Genomic DNA, 18,408 nt, shown 5'->3' with positions numbered 1-18,408 from the left:
AATGTTATTCATGAAAAACCTTATCAGACAAATCAATAGTATGCTTTCTTGTAAGGTGCAATGGGAAACAGGATCACATGTGAAGTTAATAACAACAGAAAGATAGTATTTGACTCTACCCATCCAAGTCCACTGGTATACAGGAAATACTCAGTATAGGGAAACATATAAAATGACACCTTTAAAAAAAATGAGCAAGTAGCTAGTACTAAAAAACAGAATTTTATTTTTAAAAAATGGCAGGCTAACTTTATTTGGGCTCCCTGTAAGAAATGGATGCTAAAACAGGGAGTCAGTATTTGAAAGATGAAGAGTTGGAGAAGCAGTACCAGGAAGGGAAGACAGCCAGCATTTTATAGTGGGTGAGATAGAATGCATCAATGTTTTTGAATACTAAACTTTGGAAATACCATATTTTAACTTAGCTTTAAAAAAATTCAAGGTTTATACTAAGTAGACCCTGTTTTCTCCTAAATTATATAACAAATCCTTTAATCCTACTTGCCAGCTTTTAGCATTAGTGTATACATTTCTACACTGCAAAATGTGGGGGAAAATCTCCAACACATGCCAAAGAATGCCTTTATTTCACTATTAAACATTTTATTTTGGAGTACATAGCCTTGAGTGAAGAATAGTTCTTTACTGAAGTGTCTAGCTACTTGTTTTCTACACTCAGTTCTTGAATGATTCTTGGACTTTCTAACTTCTTATTCCTAATCAGAGTACAATGTTCTAGGGTAAAAATGTTCATTACCAAATCTCATGACTCTATCATTATACAAACCTATAGTATTAATCCACTACTTTTAAAATCTGCTTTCATAACCATACAGTAAGCTGTGCACTGTAAAACTGTGCCTTAAGCTTTCTAAGATGCCCTTTTCCTTCTAAGAGGCACTGTCAAATGACTTTTGCCTTACATTCTATCTTGTAAGTAAGATGGGGTCCTGGGTTTTTTATTGCTCACGTTTGCTTTTTACTTCCAATATTTTGGGATCGCTTCTTTTTATGGATATGTATATTTTCAGAAAAGAAGAGTTAAGTTATACTTTGTACTTTAACATAGATCGGTTAAACCTTTTATGGTCACTGACACAATAGGTATGTTTAGTTTTATTTTTGCCATTTTTCATTATCTTTTATGGTTTTAAAAAATGAATTTCCGCCGGGTGTTGGTGGCGCACGCCTTTAATCCCAGCACTCGGGAGGCAGAGGCAGGCGGATCTCTGTGAGTTCGAGGCCAGCCTGGTCTACAAAGTGAGTTCCAGGACAGCCTCCAAAGCCACAGAGAAACCCTGTCTCGAAAAAACCAAAAAATAAATAAATAAATAAAATAAATAAAAAAAATAAAAAATAAAAAATGAATTTCCAAGGGATTAAGACTGGGCTGGTTTAACCCCCAGAAACAGCTGACCTGACAAGGGTTAGCTCTTGAATCCCAGACTGATGCCTGGGAATCCACCATGGAACTGATCAAGATCCCCTGAATGTGGGTGTCAGTGAGGAGGCCTAGGTAATCTATTGAGGCTTGGGTAGTAGATCAGTATTTATCCCAGGTACACATATGGACTTTGGACTCCCATCCAACAATGAGAGATGCATTCTCACCCTGAACTCTTAGGGGAGGGTCTAGGCCCTGCCCTGGATGAAATGATATACTATGGACACACCCATGGAGGGCCTCACCCTCCCTGGGGAAATGAGGGGATATTGGGGGGGGGGGGGTTGGTGGGAGGGCATGGGAGGAGGGGAGGGAAACGGAGAGGGACCTGGAATTGACATGTGAAGCAACCTTGTTTCTAATTTAAATTTAAACTTAAAAAAAAAAAATAATATATATATATAAAGAATTTCCAATGCAAACTAGGTTTCTGTTTTAGAAAGGCAGTTTGACACACATGAAGACTTACTTCTTGTAGAGTAGTGATCATGTTCACTAAATCTTATGTTCCTCCATACATGTTCTGCACACTGCTTTCATACTCATCCTTAACAAAATGATGCCTTATGTAGCTCCATAAACTTCCATTTCTAAGGAAGTTTACTGTATGATGAAGGCCGGAGTTCATCGTATTATGGCCCGCACTAATCTTCCTCATTTCCAGTGATGCTGGACTTCAACTTCACAGCCATGCTTTGCTATTCGCTGCTGCACAGAATCTACTGTGCCCACTTAACCTGTGTGGATGGAAATCTCTCTAGGTAAGCAGCAAACTCTTTGGTTGGTTGGTTTTTGCTTTTGTTTTTCCAAATAGGGTTTCTCTGTGGCTTTGGGGGCTGTCCTGGAACTCGCCCTGTAGACCAGGCTGCTTAAAGGCATGCACCAACGCCCGGCTAAGTAGCAAACTCTTAAGAGGCAGAATGTGGATATTCAGTAAGCCCTGCCTGTCTCGATGCTTCTATGCCTGTGGGTTCTCTCACAAACTCCAGTTAAGGGTAGAGAGATACATTCTTAGAAAGCTGCTCCTGACAGGCTTGTAATTAACATATAGAACAGAAAGGTGTGTCCATTTTTGTAAGATAAAACTTGATTGAATTTTTCTATAAGCTTTCTAACACAGCAATCAGAGGGTAAATGGTGGTAGAAGAAGAAAAAGAACACTCCCAATATTGCTATTTCCTTGAAATTTGCAATTCTGAATAATTAATACTTTGACTTATAGAGGCTGGAGGGAACTGAAGAGCTGAGAAGAGATAAGAAAGGAATATAGCAGCAAGACAAGTTATAACTGAGTAATCTTTGGAGCCCATGATTCTATTTCAGTGCTGTCTTTATATGCCATGACACAGAGGACCATAAATGACAAAATACATCTTTGTGACTTTTATATTGATCACTTGATCTCTGAGAGAGTTCCATTTAGAAACTGTCTAGCCTACAAAGACTATCTAACACTGTTGTTTCAGTGTCTAAAACAAAATGTTCATTGAAACTGCTTTAGTAATTTCACTCACTGATAAATAGAATGCTCATCTGTACTATAGTAAGACATGCCTTTTTCTCCTTGTAAAAATAAAATTTATTGGTAGGTACAGCATTTTAAAAAAAGTATCCTCTGATTCTAGCTGTAAACAGTCATTACTTGTTACTTGCTAGTTTCCACAATGAACCTAAGTATTTTCCTTATACAGTTTGGAAGAGACCTCTAGCATTGTCACCTGTTCATATGAGTTCCACCGCCCAACACAATATTCACAAAGTGCCTTGTTTTCTAGCCACAGTATCATTGATGACTTTTTCCATTTCAAGTAGGACTGATTTTTAAATTTCATACACTTGTAGAAGGCCTAGGAATGAAAAGTTAATGTTGTTTAATCAAATCAATCTCTTAGCGATATTGTGATGTCTCTACTGTACACGAAGTACCAAGCATAGTACAAAGTAAACAAATGATAAAATAGGATACATATCAAACTGTCAGAGGAAAAGAGATGAACTTAAAAGAAAGGTATTCCCAAGGTGACATGAACTGTTCATTAGTTAATAGTAGTAGTCACAGGATTTTTAGGTGCAAAGTCATTATCACATGAAAAAACTGTAATGATTCCAGCCTTTTTGTTAAGTAATATATGAGGTGTACCAAACAGATTCATAAATTTACAGAGGTTTAAACATGAACCAATGAAATTTTGTCCCTATTATTAGTTTTCTAGGACCATCATGACAAATTAACAAAAACACAGAGACTTAAAACAAATTTATTATATTATAATTCTATATGCCAGAAATCTGAGATCAAGGTGCTGGCAAAGCCACTGTTCTCCCATAGCTCTTGGAGATGAGCCATCATCGTCTCTTCCAGTGGCTACTGATATTCCTTAGTTTACAGAGATCCATCACTATAATCAAAACCTCTGTCTTCTCTTTTCTGTTCCTCTTCTCTTTTCATAAGAACATCAAGTCCTAGAAATAGGACCCTCCCTAAATCTAGTATGAATCCATCTTAAGAGCCTTAACTAAGGACTACAAAGACCTCCTTTCCAAATAGTCAAGGTCATGAATACAGGTTGAGGAACCCTTCCCAACTCACTGTAGCTTTATAGTGCTTGTCATCCTAAATCTACATTTACAAACATGCACAGAAAGAAAAAAGCTACTTGTACATATGTATGTTTATCTCAAAACTTTTCCTTGAGATTACAAAATAAGTGAATTCAATACTCTTGTTTGACGTGCTTAAGAACATGCCCATTTGTATAATTAGTTTCTTATGTTCCTTTTTAAAACAAAAGTTTTTACATAACATTTATTTTTAACTATGTACATGTGTGCGTGTCTGAGTATGTGCACGTGAGTGTATGTGCACTTGGAAGCCAGATGTGTCAGATCCCCTGCAGCTGGAGTTATAAGTGGTTAGGAGCTGCCTTCTTAAGCACTGAGCCATTTCTACAGCCCTCTTATGTCCTTTTAAAACTATTTTAAAAGTTCCTTTCACTATTTTCATTTCAAGATAATTTTACAGATATTACAGATGGTCTAGTACTTCTTCAGACATGCCTTTCTGTGTGTAGAATTGTAAGTGACTAAATACAATATGAGCAGTATTCAACAGACCATAGAGTAAATTACAACTAAGTAAAAAATGTTAACCAAAGTAATATTAGTTAGCATGATAATTTACCTTGGATGTTTGGTTCTAATGAGACAGTCACAAGAGATAGTCCAGGCTAGAATTCTATGTGATTTTGGTTTTACACACACACACAGAGAGAGAGAGAGAGAGAGAGAGAGAGAGAGAGAGAGAGAGAGAGAGAGAGAGAGAGAGAGAGAGAGAGAGAGAGTGAGGGGGAGGAGGGAAAGAGAGAGAAAGAGAGAGAGAAATAAAGTACTTGTTAGCCTAGTCCCTTCAGCTGTATCTCAGCAACTCCAAAAAACATCTAGGAATATTAAGACACAAAGCAGCCACAGATATCTGTGGACAAAGAGAAGGCAAAGAAGCCCATATCCAAAGGTTACATGATGCGTGTCAAGAGTTAGCAGCAAAAATTTCTGCTTCCTGAACCTCAACTCAAAGGCTACATCAAATCACAGATAGTTAAGTTGTAATTCAATCATAACCTCAATTAATTGTATGGAACAGTTATAAATGCAATTAAAGATTTTTATGAGTTCATATTCAGAAATGAACAATAGTTTAGTATCTATTTTGAAATTTAAGTATGAATTACTTTAAAAGTCATCTGGTTACTGAATGTAAAATCTCTAATTTGTGCAATCTAACACATATTATCTTGCAGAGTTCTGTCTTTGTTACACAGAATTTATTCTTCAATTCACTGTTTCTTTGCTGAAACTAAACTGCTACCAGATCTAAATCACCACTTGATATTTGGAATGCTTGTCACCTGCTATACGGAAGCCCCAAACAGGATATTTATTCTGTAGGCAGTTTTGAGATATCAGATTGAAGTTCAAATAATATTAAGGACTTTGTTTACACCATTATTTAATCAACACATGAAAAAAATCAGACAGATTCAAGTTTTCAGTCAAGTTAAGTTCATGAATGAGTCAGAGACTTAAAACATGGTCCCCTTGCCTCTAAGTTTGATCTGCTAGGTCAAAACTACTAAAGAAAGAGAATGTTAAGAGATGGGGTGGTGTGTGTGTGTGTGTGTGTTTATTTTTGAAGTTAAATGAGTTCTTCCCCTTCATCCTTGTGTTTTTTGTTGTGTTGGCTTTCTGGTTTGTTTGTTTTCCTTACCATTATTTAACATTCTTTTCACAACTGTGGAGTCAGTAGACAATGCAACAAAGGAAAGAATTATAGGTTTAAATATGGGAAATGAAGTAAACTCACTAGTCATTGAAAATGGTATCATTTATACTTTAAAAAAATCAAATCAAACACAATAAGAGAATGTGTAAGGTATAGCAGTATAAATTTAGTATACAAAATTAAGAACATATAAAAAAAACAGTATTAATGAAACTACATTTTAGAATCAGCCTTTAAAAATGAAAGGCCTCATCCATCCCTTACTTCAGAGGGTCAAAGGATGGCAGACTCACAGAGCACAGATCAGCACAAGAACCAGCTACCCCGAAGGTGTGTTCTGGGTTTCACAATAGCTCTATGGGTTTGGCAAGCTTTCCTTCCCCAACCTTTACCTGACAAAGCAAACACCTACTTGGAATGAACAAAAAAAAAAAAAAAGGTGTGGGGGAATACCTACAAATAAGTTCAGCCAGTGTTAAGAAATGTGGAAAACAAAGGCAAACAACAAAACCATTTTATCAGTGTCAAAGAATAAAAGGATACACCAATGGCAAAACGACACACCGACTTCATAGCGAGGAAAACACAAGCACTCATTCATGTGTGGGCAAACTGCAGTGTATGCACAATGTGGGTTATTACAACAAAACGATGCTGTGTGTGAAGGCCCACACCTGTGACCCTAACACTCTCGGAGGCTGAAACAAGGGGATTGTTTGGGCCAAATAAGACAAAGTGGCAAAGTGAGCCTCTAGCTCAACCTTCCTAATGTGACCATTTAGTACAGTTCCTCGTGTTGTGGTGAACCCCAACTATAAAATTATTTCATTGCTACTTCATAACTAGAATTTTGCTACTGCTGTGAATCACAATATAAATATCTGATATGCAGCATATCTAATATGCAACCCTGTGAAGAAAGGATCACAACCCACAGGTTGAGAACTACTGTTCAAGCTCAATAACATATAGATAGATAGATAGATAGATAGATAGATAGATACATACATACATACATACATACATACATACATACATAGATACATAGATAGATAGATACATAGATATTTCGCTACAGTGTATCAGTGTATTAAGGAGAAAAAAATACAGGAGACTGGGTGTAATAAGCAAATACTTGAAAGCATGATAGAGATTTCTCCCTCTACAAGAAGTCAGAAAAATAACGTTTCCAATCTAAGTGAGCAGAGCTGAAGGGGAAGCATGAGTATTTAGGGCAGTGGATTCTGACAGTCACAAGCCTACTCAAGTTTCACTAGGATGTGCCTTGCCACAGTCAGTGGGAAACCAGCTGACAGATTCCTTCTACTGTTGAATGAGGGTGAAGGGCTTTCTACTAAGCAGACAAAGAAAGTCAGGAAGTTGTGTTTGACTGTCTTTCATACATTGATAATGTTGTGACCATTTAGTACAGTTCCTCATGTTGTGCCAAGAACCAATAAAGAAAAAAGTCAGTTACTGTAATCTGTGTCGAAGCAATGGTTACATGCACGAAAACTAGCAAACAGATAACACGGGAAAGAAAGCAGCTCTGAGCAGTGTACACATGATCTCTTTACGCCTTTCTTCTGTCTCTTAAATGTGGGCTCTTTCTTTTCCCCTACCTAGTGGGAATTTTAGAATGCACCACTATCTATCAGGATTGTTCCTTGCTGTTAGTTTATAGTTCAGGGTTAACCTTGAAGACTCAATCTTCTTGTATCAAAATCCTGACTGATGGGATTATAAACATAGACCACTACCTTCAGCTTTACACCAGTTTTCATTGGACCTATAAACAAATTTGCTTAATGGCCAAACTTTACTAAAAGTAGTAAAGATTATACATGTACACACTTCTGTATAAATAAACTGATACCCCACTGGAACAACACTTAAGGGTAACAGGTATATATGTAAGTCAGGCTTACAAGAGCAAATGAAACTGTAAACCAGCCATTTAAAATCTTCCACACTTACTCAAACAGTTTTTCATCTTTTCGGTGACAAGTCTGAAGTACCAAAGTCAACTAGAGATGAGACTTTTCTAAAGAATCACCATTTTCCATATACCTTATGTTGATTATAGCAGGCAGACTTCTGAATGATTCCAAATGCTCTAGGAACAGACTTTTGAAGCTGCTGTACATGGAGCTAATGATGCCTTTCAAACAGACGAGAGGAAAGTATGTCTCCCACTTCCATTTGCACCACTTAAAGGAATGTGTCTGCTTTTGCATTAAAAGAACTGCATATCATGTTAAGATTTTTCTATCAATCATAATTACACTTTTCACTACTTGGATAAGACTACGTCCTAAGTACCAGAGGAAACAGACAAGTTGATTAGTGCTTTATGAAACCACTACAATTTAGAATCAGACTTTAAAAAAAAGGGGGGGGCCTCACCAATTCCCTTACTTCAGAGGGTCAAAGTTGGCAGACTCACAGAGCACGGATCAGCACAAGAACCAGCCACCCCCAAGGTACTCTATGGGTTCCACAATAGCTACAATGGCTCCATGGGTTTGACAAGCTTTCCCTCCCCAACCTTTACCAGCAAACACCTCTCACATGCAGATAATGCAAGGAATAATTCTACCCAATTCTAACTACAAACCAAGGCTCAGGAGAAGGGCAACAGCACAACTAAGGAGCAGTCAGAGAGCATGGGTCTTCCAGCCTTCCGTGTCACTCTACTGTTGGGGAAATCTTATGCTAATAAAGCACTGTCTGGCCAATAGGAATCTAGATAGGTGGGCCTAGGAATCCAGGAGGATGCTGGGAAGGAGAAACACAGGAGAGTCGAGATGTAACACCATTGGGGTAGGAAGCCTGGAAACCTCTCCTGTAAGAGACATACTTAGATTAACAATTATGGGGTAATTACTTAAGTCAGAGCTAGCCAGTAAGAAACAAGCAAGGCCAACAGCTTCATAATTAATACAGCGTCTTGTGTGTTATTTGGGGTCTACAATGCGGCAGAGCCCAAACGACTGGCGGGTGATAAACCAAAGCGGCTAGCAAAGAAAAAGATTCTTTTAACACTCTACCTCCTGGCACTGTCTGTCACTGCGGGCATCCTGACACTACAGCTACTGTGATTCATCAACTCTCCCTCAAACAGAGGCTCATGACACAGGAAGCACTCAGGTAAAGAATCCGGAATGAAACACATCTGAAGCCAGCACAAATGTTTTACTGTAAGTGACTTTTAAAAGCTGTTTATTGTTACTAAAGAGAGAAAGCTAGAATGTGTATATAGACACAAGGAGAGAAGGGGTGGGGAGGGCAAGGAGACCAGGGTGTACGCAGAGGTCACACGATGTCTATGTGAGCTGCTCCTTCCTTCTACATTTACCAGGGTTAGGGATCAAGCTCAGGCAGTCAGGCTTGCATGATAAGGGCTTTTACCTGCTGAGGTACCTCAATGGCCCCAGTAACTCACTTGTGCAGTTACACCATATAGAGTATCTCTTTACAACATGACAACACTGAAGCAGAAGGAAGGATGGTGTGATGACTTTTATAAATGAGAAGATCAAGTTTAGTAGTGCCTGGCGTACACTAAAAAACCCTGCTAAATGTTTGTATTCAAGACTCAAGCTACATGATATCTAAATCTATGACAAAACAGGGATTAAAAAAAACTTAGGTTTCTAATAATGCTAAAACCAGTGGACTCTTCAAAAAATGACTATTACCTCTGTATACTATTTTTATAATTATATAACAAATTTAAGTATAATATTAGTTAAGTACAGGTAAAAAATAGAGCTTGACAAATAACTTAGGACACTTAGTACCACATTTCTAAGTTATCTTTGGTTAACATAATGACAATGGGTGGTACAATGACAGAGCTAGCCTTTTGTTATTGTAATGAATAGGATCAGAAGACCACAGGGACTGGAAACTAATCATGGGAGTGCACATAATTTTAATGAAACTAGGCAGACATTTATTCCTGAACCCCTCATCTCTACAGTATTTACTGAGTGTTACTATGTGGCAAGAGCTTGAATAGTTTCCACCAAGGTTACAGACACATTCCTAATCTCCCTGTTCTAGGACAGCTGAGAAAGTGGAGGCGCAGAAATAATAAGTAACTCAACTAGGTAGGTAAACTAGCAGTCATTTCCAAATGGTAGGGGAGACTAGCCGCATGCACAAGGGTGTCTTTTTGTCCTCTAGCAATTTCCTCAGAGATAAAGCACTCCATCTTGGTGGGAAGCTGCTTATGAATCGGGATGTTCTAAAGAACGATGATATTCCATCTTACAGGGAAGCTACTTAAAAGTCAGGCAGCAAACAACTAACTCCAAAGCTTTAGGCGTTCCTGACCCACCACCACCACCAAGGTTATACAAGCAGCAAACACTGCTGAGGGCACTCTCACTCTAAGACAAGATGAGCAGAAAAACCAGCAAACGGCCTGCAACTAAGTTCCAGGGTTCTAGCTTTTGTAAGCATCGCCCATGCCAGGCTCCTTACCATAAGCAACTCCTAAGGTAGCCTCTCCTTGCTTAGATTCTTAGTTGGAGTCATCCTTGTGGATCTCTGGAGACATCCCTAGTGTCAGATTTCTCTTTAAGCCCATAATGGCTGCTTCTATTAAAGGATCATCTCTTTCCTTGCTGTCTTTCTCTGTTCTTCCCCCAACTCGACCTTCCTGATCCCTCCCCTCCTCATGATACATTTCCATGAATCAGTAATCTATCTCTTTATACCAAGTCTAAAAGGAAAACAGAAATCCAGCTTTTGTTTTCAAAAGAGGAAAATAATTATTTGAGCTACACTCAAACACACACAAATTAACTGGAAGGGGGTAGGCTAAAATATGTTCAGTGGTTGGTGACAGCACTTTTTAAAATTTCATTATACTTCTTCTCTGTACCATGAAAGTGTAGTGCTATCAGGAGTCAAAACAACACGTCAGGAAATCTTTTAACACTGTAAATCACGCCGGGCGGTGGTGGCGCACGCCTTTAATCCCAGCACTCGGGAGGCAGAGGCAGGCGGATCTCTGTGAGTTCAAGACCAGCCTGGTCTACCAAGCGAGTTCCAGGACGTGGTCCAAAAAACAATACAGAGAAACCCTGTCTCGAAAAACAAAAAAACAAAAAACAAAAAACAAAAACATTGTAAGTCACAACCACAGTTCTTTTCACATTTCAAGCTGACACTCCCCTGTTTTAATTGGGACTACCAGGACACTACTATTTAGCTGAGAATCCTATGTCCAGCAGAAACAACTGGGCCAAATCTGAGGAAATAAATGTTACCAATAACCCAGTTAGGAAGTTTTATCTGAATCAGATCAGCACAGAATGGAAAAGACTGCAAACACACAGTAAGCACACATTTGCCAAATGTTTTTTTTTTAAATATAATCTTCCAGTACCCTGATATTTTACAATCATTGTTTGACAGCTGCTGCCTAGGTGTTCCTGAATGTTCCCGGGACACTCCCACATGAAGGACCTGAGCACTGGTTAAAGTCCTGGAATACAAAGAAGCTCCCACAAAGAAATCCAAGGCTGACCTCCTTCTTTATCAAGGCATACCTTCCTAATTAATTTACATTCACAAGCCCCTAATACATAACTCCTGCATGAGAGCACTATCTTTCCTATCCCTGACATTCTTACAGCACTAGAGAACACTATCTGTGGGGTTTGAGTGAGACCCCCAGGCTCTTATATTCCTGACATTCTTACAGCACTAGAGAACACTATTTGTGGGGTTGGAGTGAGACCCCCCAGGCTCTTATATTTGAATGTTTGGTCCTCAGTTGCTAGAACTGTTTGGGAAGGATTAGGAGGAGTGAATGGATTGGGGGAGTCACTGTGGGCAGTCTTTCAAGTTTCAAAAGCTCATACTCTTCCCATTGCCTTCTGCCTACAGCTAAGGACGGAGCTCTCAGTTACTCTCCAGACCAATCTTGCCTGACCCCTGCACAAAGGTCATGCACTTTAACCCTATGAAACTGTAAATCCCCAATAAACCCTTCTGTAAGTTGCTTTGGTCATGGTATTTTATCACAGCAATAGAAAAGTACGTAAGTAAAACCGTAATAAGAAAGTGTACTTTTAAAAGAAGAATAAAAAAAAGAGATCAATTCTCAGCCATTTTGTTTCATACAATCATACCAAAAGCACACGCACCACTTCCTATGGGTCAGAAACTATCTATCTTATTCCTCAAAAGTTAATAGGAAAATAGAGGAGTTGACAGGAAACAGAAGTGGTTAAGTTGTGAATCAAGATATTGCCCCGGTGCCACATGAGGTAACACATACCTGTCAGGCCAGCACTGATGCAGGCGGATCCAAAGTCTGAGGTCATATAAGACACTGTTTAAAAAGGGGAGGAGAGCAAGGGAGGAAAAGATATGGAATTGATTCTGACTCCTGAAGTAAGTAAAGACTATTCTCAAATCATTATCTTTAAGTTCATATAAGTATGCTTTTAAGTTGTCATTAAGAAAAAAATATTTCATTCTGGAAGGTACCCTAAGACCAGATTTCAAGCACAAACGAATACCCTGGATGGTGAGCAATGTGTTTAAAATGTTGTAGACTAGAGAGTAAAGAACCTCAAGTCTCTGAAAGCTCATCCACAGCACTGCTATACTTCTGCTCATTGTGAGTGGGTCAGAAGACTCCCTACAGGAAACCATGACACTCTGAAGACACAGCTCCATCCGTAAAAGCATGCTGCACAAATACTAAGACCTGAGACTCCCTGTCCTGCTAAAAATGGCTGCTTACACAGGACTGGGGAGGAAGAGACAGGAGGATCTCTAGTCTAGCCAAATCAATGGGCTTGGAATCAGTAAAAGAGCCTTTCTAAAAATAGTGTACAGCAATTGAAACAGATACTCAACACTGACTGCTAGCCTACACACACACACAAATGCATAGGCACGATCACATGTACACACATGCCCATGGATACACATATTCACACACACAGATAAATAATAACTGAATATTCTTGTTGCCTAGAAAGGCTAAAATAGTAGTCAAGTTGAGCACCTTTTTTCAAAGAAATCACTGTAATAATAATTATTATTTCTTTATTCTCAGTTCTGAAAATGCACGAGTCATTACAGAAGCAAGAATCTGTCACCAGCTAGCTTACATCTTGCTATACTCGGACCAGAGCTCCAGTAATAAGACTCAGATGAAATGAAAATGTCCAATCACATATTTATGTTACACTGCCCTTTAAGTAAACAGACAAGATTTCAATGCTATATTAGTAATTTGTTTTTGGGTTTTGTTTTTGTTTTTTGTTTCTCGAGACAGGGTTTCTCTGTATTGTTTTGGAAGCTGTCCTGGAACTCGCTCTGTAGACCAGGCTGGCCTCGAACTAACAGAGATCTGCCTGCCTCTGCCTCCCGAGTACTGGGATTAAAGGCATGCGCCACCAACGCCCGGCTCAGTAATTTGTTTTTTAAAGTGGTACTTCCTCTAAAATTTACAACACAATGAACTAACTAAACAGGCTAATAAGTAAGAACTATGAAATAGATATTTACAGATACATTTATATCTATACTGCATCACTACTACATATTTTATTCATCCTTTGCAGCAGTTTATTAGGAGTTTATCTTTATGGCCTCATATAATATCCAGCCATTGTCCAATAAGCAGCAAAATATACCCATTCATTTATCTAGATTTATCAAACTAGAAGATTAACTCCTAGGTGGGTGTGGTGGCACATGCTTTTCATACCAGCACTCTCAAGGCAGAGGCAAATGGATCTCTCTGAGTTTGAGGCTAGTCTGATCTACAAAGTAAATTCCAGAACAGCCAGGCTACACAGAGACCCCTGTCTTGAAAAAGAAAAAAAAAAAAGATAATAATAAATAAAAAGATTAGTTACTGGTAAAGATATTGTCCCAATATCTGAAATAAATAGTTAAAAATTTATCAAGAGGCCAGTTTTTATATATAATTTTATTAAATACTATACAATGGAGGTACATTCTTAGTAAACTTCCTACTAAAAAATTCATGCCTACTTCTATAAACCTGGCCAAAAGAGCCCATGATAGAGGGTGGGTGAGGGTATCATGGGTCCTAGGACTATTGTTTTGCTACGGTCACACTGTCCAATTGCCTTCTAAGTACTATTTTTTAAAGATGTTTGAACAAAGTTCATATGCATGTAAGTGCACCATATGCACACAGTGCCCATGGAGGCTAGAAGAGGAAACTGGATCCCCCAAAATGGAGTTACAAGCAATTGTGAGCCATCATATGGTGTTGGAAATAGAGCAGCAAGCGTTCTTAACAGGTGAGCCATCTGCCCAGCCCCAGAATGCATGTTTACACCAACAGGTTACTGTTGTGCCATCTTACAGAAGCTTCTGACTGGAGCAAGCGGGTTAATGCAGAAACTGGTTGTTGAGGCAGAGGTATCACTTTCTTCAGTGGTGTAACCACAGGTAAGCTGCCCTTGCTCTATAATCCCCGAGTCACACCCAAGCAAGCAAATCCAACTAAATATAACGAATGGGTCACACACAAAAACAAAGATGGAAGTAGGAGGGGGATTGTTGAAAAGGATTCCAGTGGAACAGGGAAACAGATAAAAAGGGGGTATAGGCATGAAAATAATCAAAATTCATCACATAAGTGTATGAAACTGTCACAATACAATAGAATTCTAAATCTCTCCTAAAGTCCACCTAACAATGTAGATGTCAGATGAGATTTTACCATGGAGTTAAATTGCAGATAGCCAAACCTCAAAGTTAGTTACATTGCTTCTGCATTGGTGGGATGAGTTCATAGTCTATTCAATCCTATTTGATACTTAAGACAATACCTCAAGGACAGTGACTAAATGACCTGAGAAGCTATGAGGAGAACTAATCTCAGTTTCAAATGCTTTTATTTTGGGTACTTCCCTGGCTCCCTAGCAAACAAAATTCAAACCTCTGCTGATAAGATTACTGTTACTTTCCAGTTTATCACTGCCCCTTGAACAGAAAGCCCTAACAATTTCCACACCCATTAGAGATACTGTTCTCCTCATTCTTTACCTCCTCTCAGTTTAGCTCAAGAACAATATATTCATGTCCCATCGATGGAACTCCATATGGTAAGGGAATGTTCCAGAATGTGCACTGTTAAGTGTAATAGCCATTTGCCTTAAATGAATGGGAAGTGCATTTCAGCACAACATGATAACTAGAACTTCACCCATTACTCTGCACATGGCCCACACATAATTATGTCTTACTATCAAGTAAAGACACTAATGCTAGACCCACATGGAAAAAAAAAACTCTTGGAATTTTTTAAGACACTTTCCTAAAATCTCTTAAATTCAATTATCAAAGGTCTCCGTTCAGAGTGTGATCATCTGAAGAAGAAATGGAGTAGTCCTTGGTACTCTACCATGAGGCCTACTTTACTAAGTTCAAATCTTAGGAAGTTTCCTGGGTCTTTTTTAGTGCTCTTCTCTATTATAGTCTTACCTTAAACATGTAAAATTAAGAGCAAGCATGTATAATTAATTCTGCATGATAAAATCAGCAGGCTGGAGAAATTGTAGAGCTTTCTGCTAAAATATAGGCAAGGATTTGAAAAGCTGTTAGAAATTTTCTCAGTCCTTACCAGGAAATCTAAGACTAAGATCCAGAACACTGCATACAAGACTCTGAGGTCTCGTGCTTCCCTGTTCCTTCTTGAATGAAGCCTCTGAGTGCTCATAGAATCCACTGAAAGCCATGGTTTTAACATCTTTTTCTAAACTAATAATGAACTGTCAACGGAAGATGGCCAATGGGTTTGCTAGCCTCTTTAGGGTCAATTCTGACATTCTGCCATGTCAGCAAAAAAAGACACTGTGAATTCTAAAAAAAGAAAAAAAACAACAACAAAACACAGAGGTATTTAATTCATATAAAAGATTCATTAAGCTATTAAAAGTCACAACCCTTGTTCCTCATTCCACTCAACTAAAAATTACCCCATGCATTTCCCTCTTCAAGTTAATGCACAAATTCATCTTTCTCCAGTGAGCTGGAAATTTTCCACTAAAAAATAATTTGTTTCTTACCAATGTCTATAGTTGTCTCTCTCAAACTTTAACATACATTTAAGCCACTCAGGTGCACTCTTACAGTGCAGGCTCTCATTCAGTAGTCCTGATGTGAGTGAGACCACTCGACTCTCACCCACACTTTTGAGCAACAAGGTCTATGACCTTTCTGTACCAGTCACCTTAGGCATCTCTTTTGCTTCTGGTATTCTAATTATTTATACACAGCTTCTATCTCTAAGTGAAGCACAGGTTTCTTGAAAGCATGGGATGTATCTTAATCATCTTTATCTCTTTCATAGATAATGGCAAACAGGCACTCAAGAGTCAGAAGGGATGAACAAGGCTAATGATGCAGACCACATCCCTGCACCCGGGAATGAAGACGGTTTCCTCTCCAGAAGCATAGCAGACTAACCAGAGCAGACAGATGCTGGGGACAGTTAAACTGTTCTAATCACTTCCTCTGTCAGATGAACTGGCAGAGGGAGATTCCGTGTTGGAAAGCTGTGGCCAAGCATGCTTTTCCTTACAAGATAAGGGGGTGAGTGATGCTGTCCTATAACCTGCTAAAAGGCTGTCCTGGAAGTTGCTCTTGTAGACCAGGCTGGCCTCGAACTCACAGAGATCCGCTGCCTTGCCTCCCAAGTGCTGGGATTAAAGGTGTGCACCACCAACGCCCGACAAAAGTTAACTGATGTTTTAAGAAAGCATAAAACCAAATGTTTAAGGTTAGAGGAAGTCAGAAGGCTATCCTTTCTGAAAGCAACATTCAACACACAAAAAAATCATAGAATTATGAAATCCAATCTGTTAACCTTATAGACTTAAAATTTTTACTTAAATTATTTATCCAAGGTTACAATGTTCTAGTTGGGTCTTACATATAGATACCCTGACATGCATTCTTCACAAATTAACAAACACCTCCAACCATACTCAACAGCTTGTTAGAACATTTATTCTGAATCACTGGAAGAGTTATCAAGTTTTTGAAATGAGGATATATAATATGAACAAGGAATATATGTGTGTTACACATACTGAGAGAAATAATAAATGGTCAACAAATATGAAAAGTTTCAGGGATAGGGAGACATCTAGTAAGTAAAGTGTGAGAACCTGAGTGAATTCCAAAGCCCACGAAGAAGTGGTACATGACAGTAATCCCTACAGTGTGAGAAATGTACATGACGGTAATCCCTACAGTGTGAAGAAGTGTACATGACGGCAATCCCTACTCTGTGAAGAAGTGGTACATGACGGTAATCCCTACAGCATGAAGAAGTGTACGTGACGGTAATCCCTACAGCATGAAGAAGTGTACGTGACGGTAATCCCTACTCTGTGAAGAAGTGGTACATGACGGTAATCCCTACAGCATGAAGAAGTGTACGTGACGATAATCCCTACTCTGTGAAGGTGGAGACATAAGGACAAAAGGATCCCTGGGTTCACTGGAAGGCCAGCCTACCCTACTTGGCAAGTTTCAGGCAAGAAAACCCTATCTCAAAAAAGAGAAGTAGATGGCTGAAAAATGACAACTGAGGTTATTCTTTGGGCCCCACTTACACATAAAACATGGAGGGGGGTGTGTGTGTATGTGTATGTATGTGTGTGAGTTTCAACTTGGTTTATAACCAAAGAATTATTAATTCAAATTAGATCTTTTTTCTCTATTAAACTGACATATTTGCATGATCCATGAAAGATAGTTATGGGATATATTTGGAGATTCACAAAGAATATTTTTCAATGTATATCTTTTGTACATTTTAAAACTCTGTAAAAATAAAATAGTCAATAATCTAAGTATCTTGGCAAAAAATTAAGTAAATAAATCTCAGCACATCTAAAGACTGAATTTCTAATAAAGTACTTAATACCCTGTCATGCAGTTTAAAGTTTTCTATAACTGTGGCAATGAATATCTCTGAACTCAAACTGATTTTTTTCAGAAGTCTATTTCAATGCCTTTTACCCTTAAGGACACCACACACTCTAATAAGGATGTAAAAGTTGAGTCAGTGTCTGTGTATGCACGTGTGTGCGGGTGTGCGCGCGCGCTCGCGTGTGTGTGTGTGTGTGTGTGTGTGTATATATGTGTGTGTGTTTGCAACTGTACAATCAGGAAGACACACAGAAAGATATGCAAATCATCTGCACACAGTAAGAAAAACTTCAAACACCTATTAGAAGAAACAAATTAAATGAAACACCACAGTGGAGATACCCAGTTCTACACTGGGATGACTATAGAGAAATTCTCTTACAGTGTTGGCAAAACCACAGGGTAGTAGTGTTTCATGTACCAAGTTCCAAGTACTGTCTGTTTCCTTTTGACCACTGGCAACTTCACTTCACTTACAGGAATCTGTCTCAAAGGAATCAAAACTGTATATGCTTTAGCTAATGTTTGCAGAACTATTTGTAACAGCAGGGAGAAAAATGGAAACACTGGTAAACTGACGACACTACATAGTAGAACGCAGGAGTTGAGAACTGAAGTTCAATTCCCAGAACCCCCATATAAACTGAGGTGTTGGCATTGCAAACCTGGTCAAGAGCCAGTGACTGGAAAGGTCACAGGTTCCCTAGCCAGTCAGCCTAGCCTAATGAGG

General features: G+C 38.7%; 1 protein-coding gene across 1 annotated transcript in view; it reads right to left on the bottom strand.

Annotated features, from left to right (window-relative positions):
• Positions 1–18,408, bottom strand: part of Erp44 (endoplasmic reticulum protein 44) — a 77,812-nt gene that overhangs the window by 53,965 nt on the left and 5,439 nt on the right. The gene's annotated exons all lie outside the window — the stretch shown is intronic.

The sequence above is a fragment of the Mesocricetus auratus genome, unplaced genomic scaffold (assembly GCF_017639785.1).
Source record: "Mesocricetus auratus isolate SY011 unplaced genomic scaffold, BCM_Maur_2.0 Super-Scaffold_6730, whole genome shotgun sequence".
Taxonomy (NCBI): domain Eukaryota; kingdom Metazoa; phylum Chordata; class Mammalia; order Rodentia; family Cricetidae; genus Mesocricetus; species Mesocricetus auratus.
This window is presented reverse-complemented; position numbering and strand designations above follow the sequence as displayed.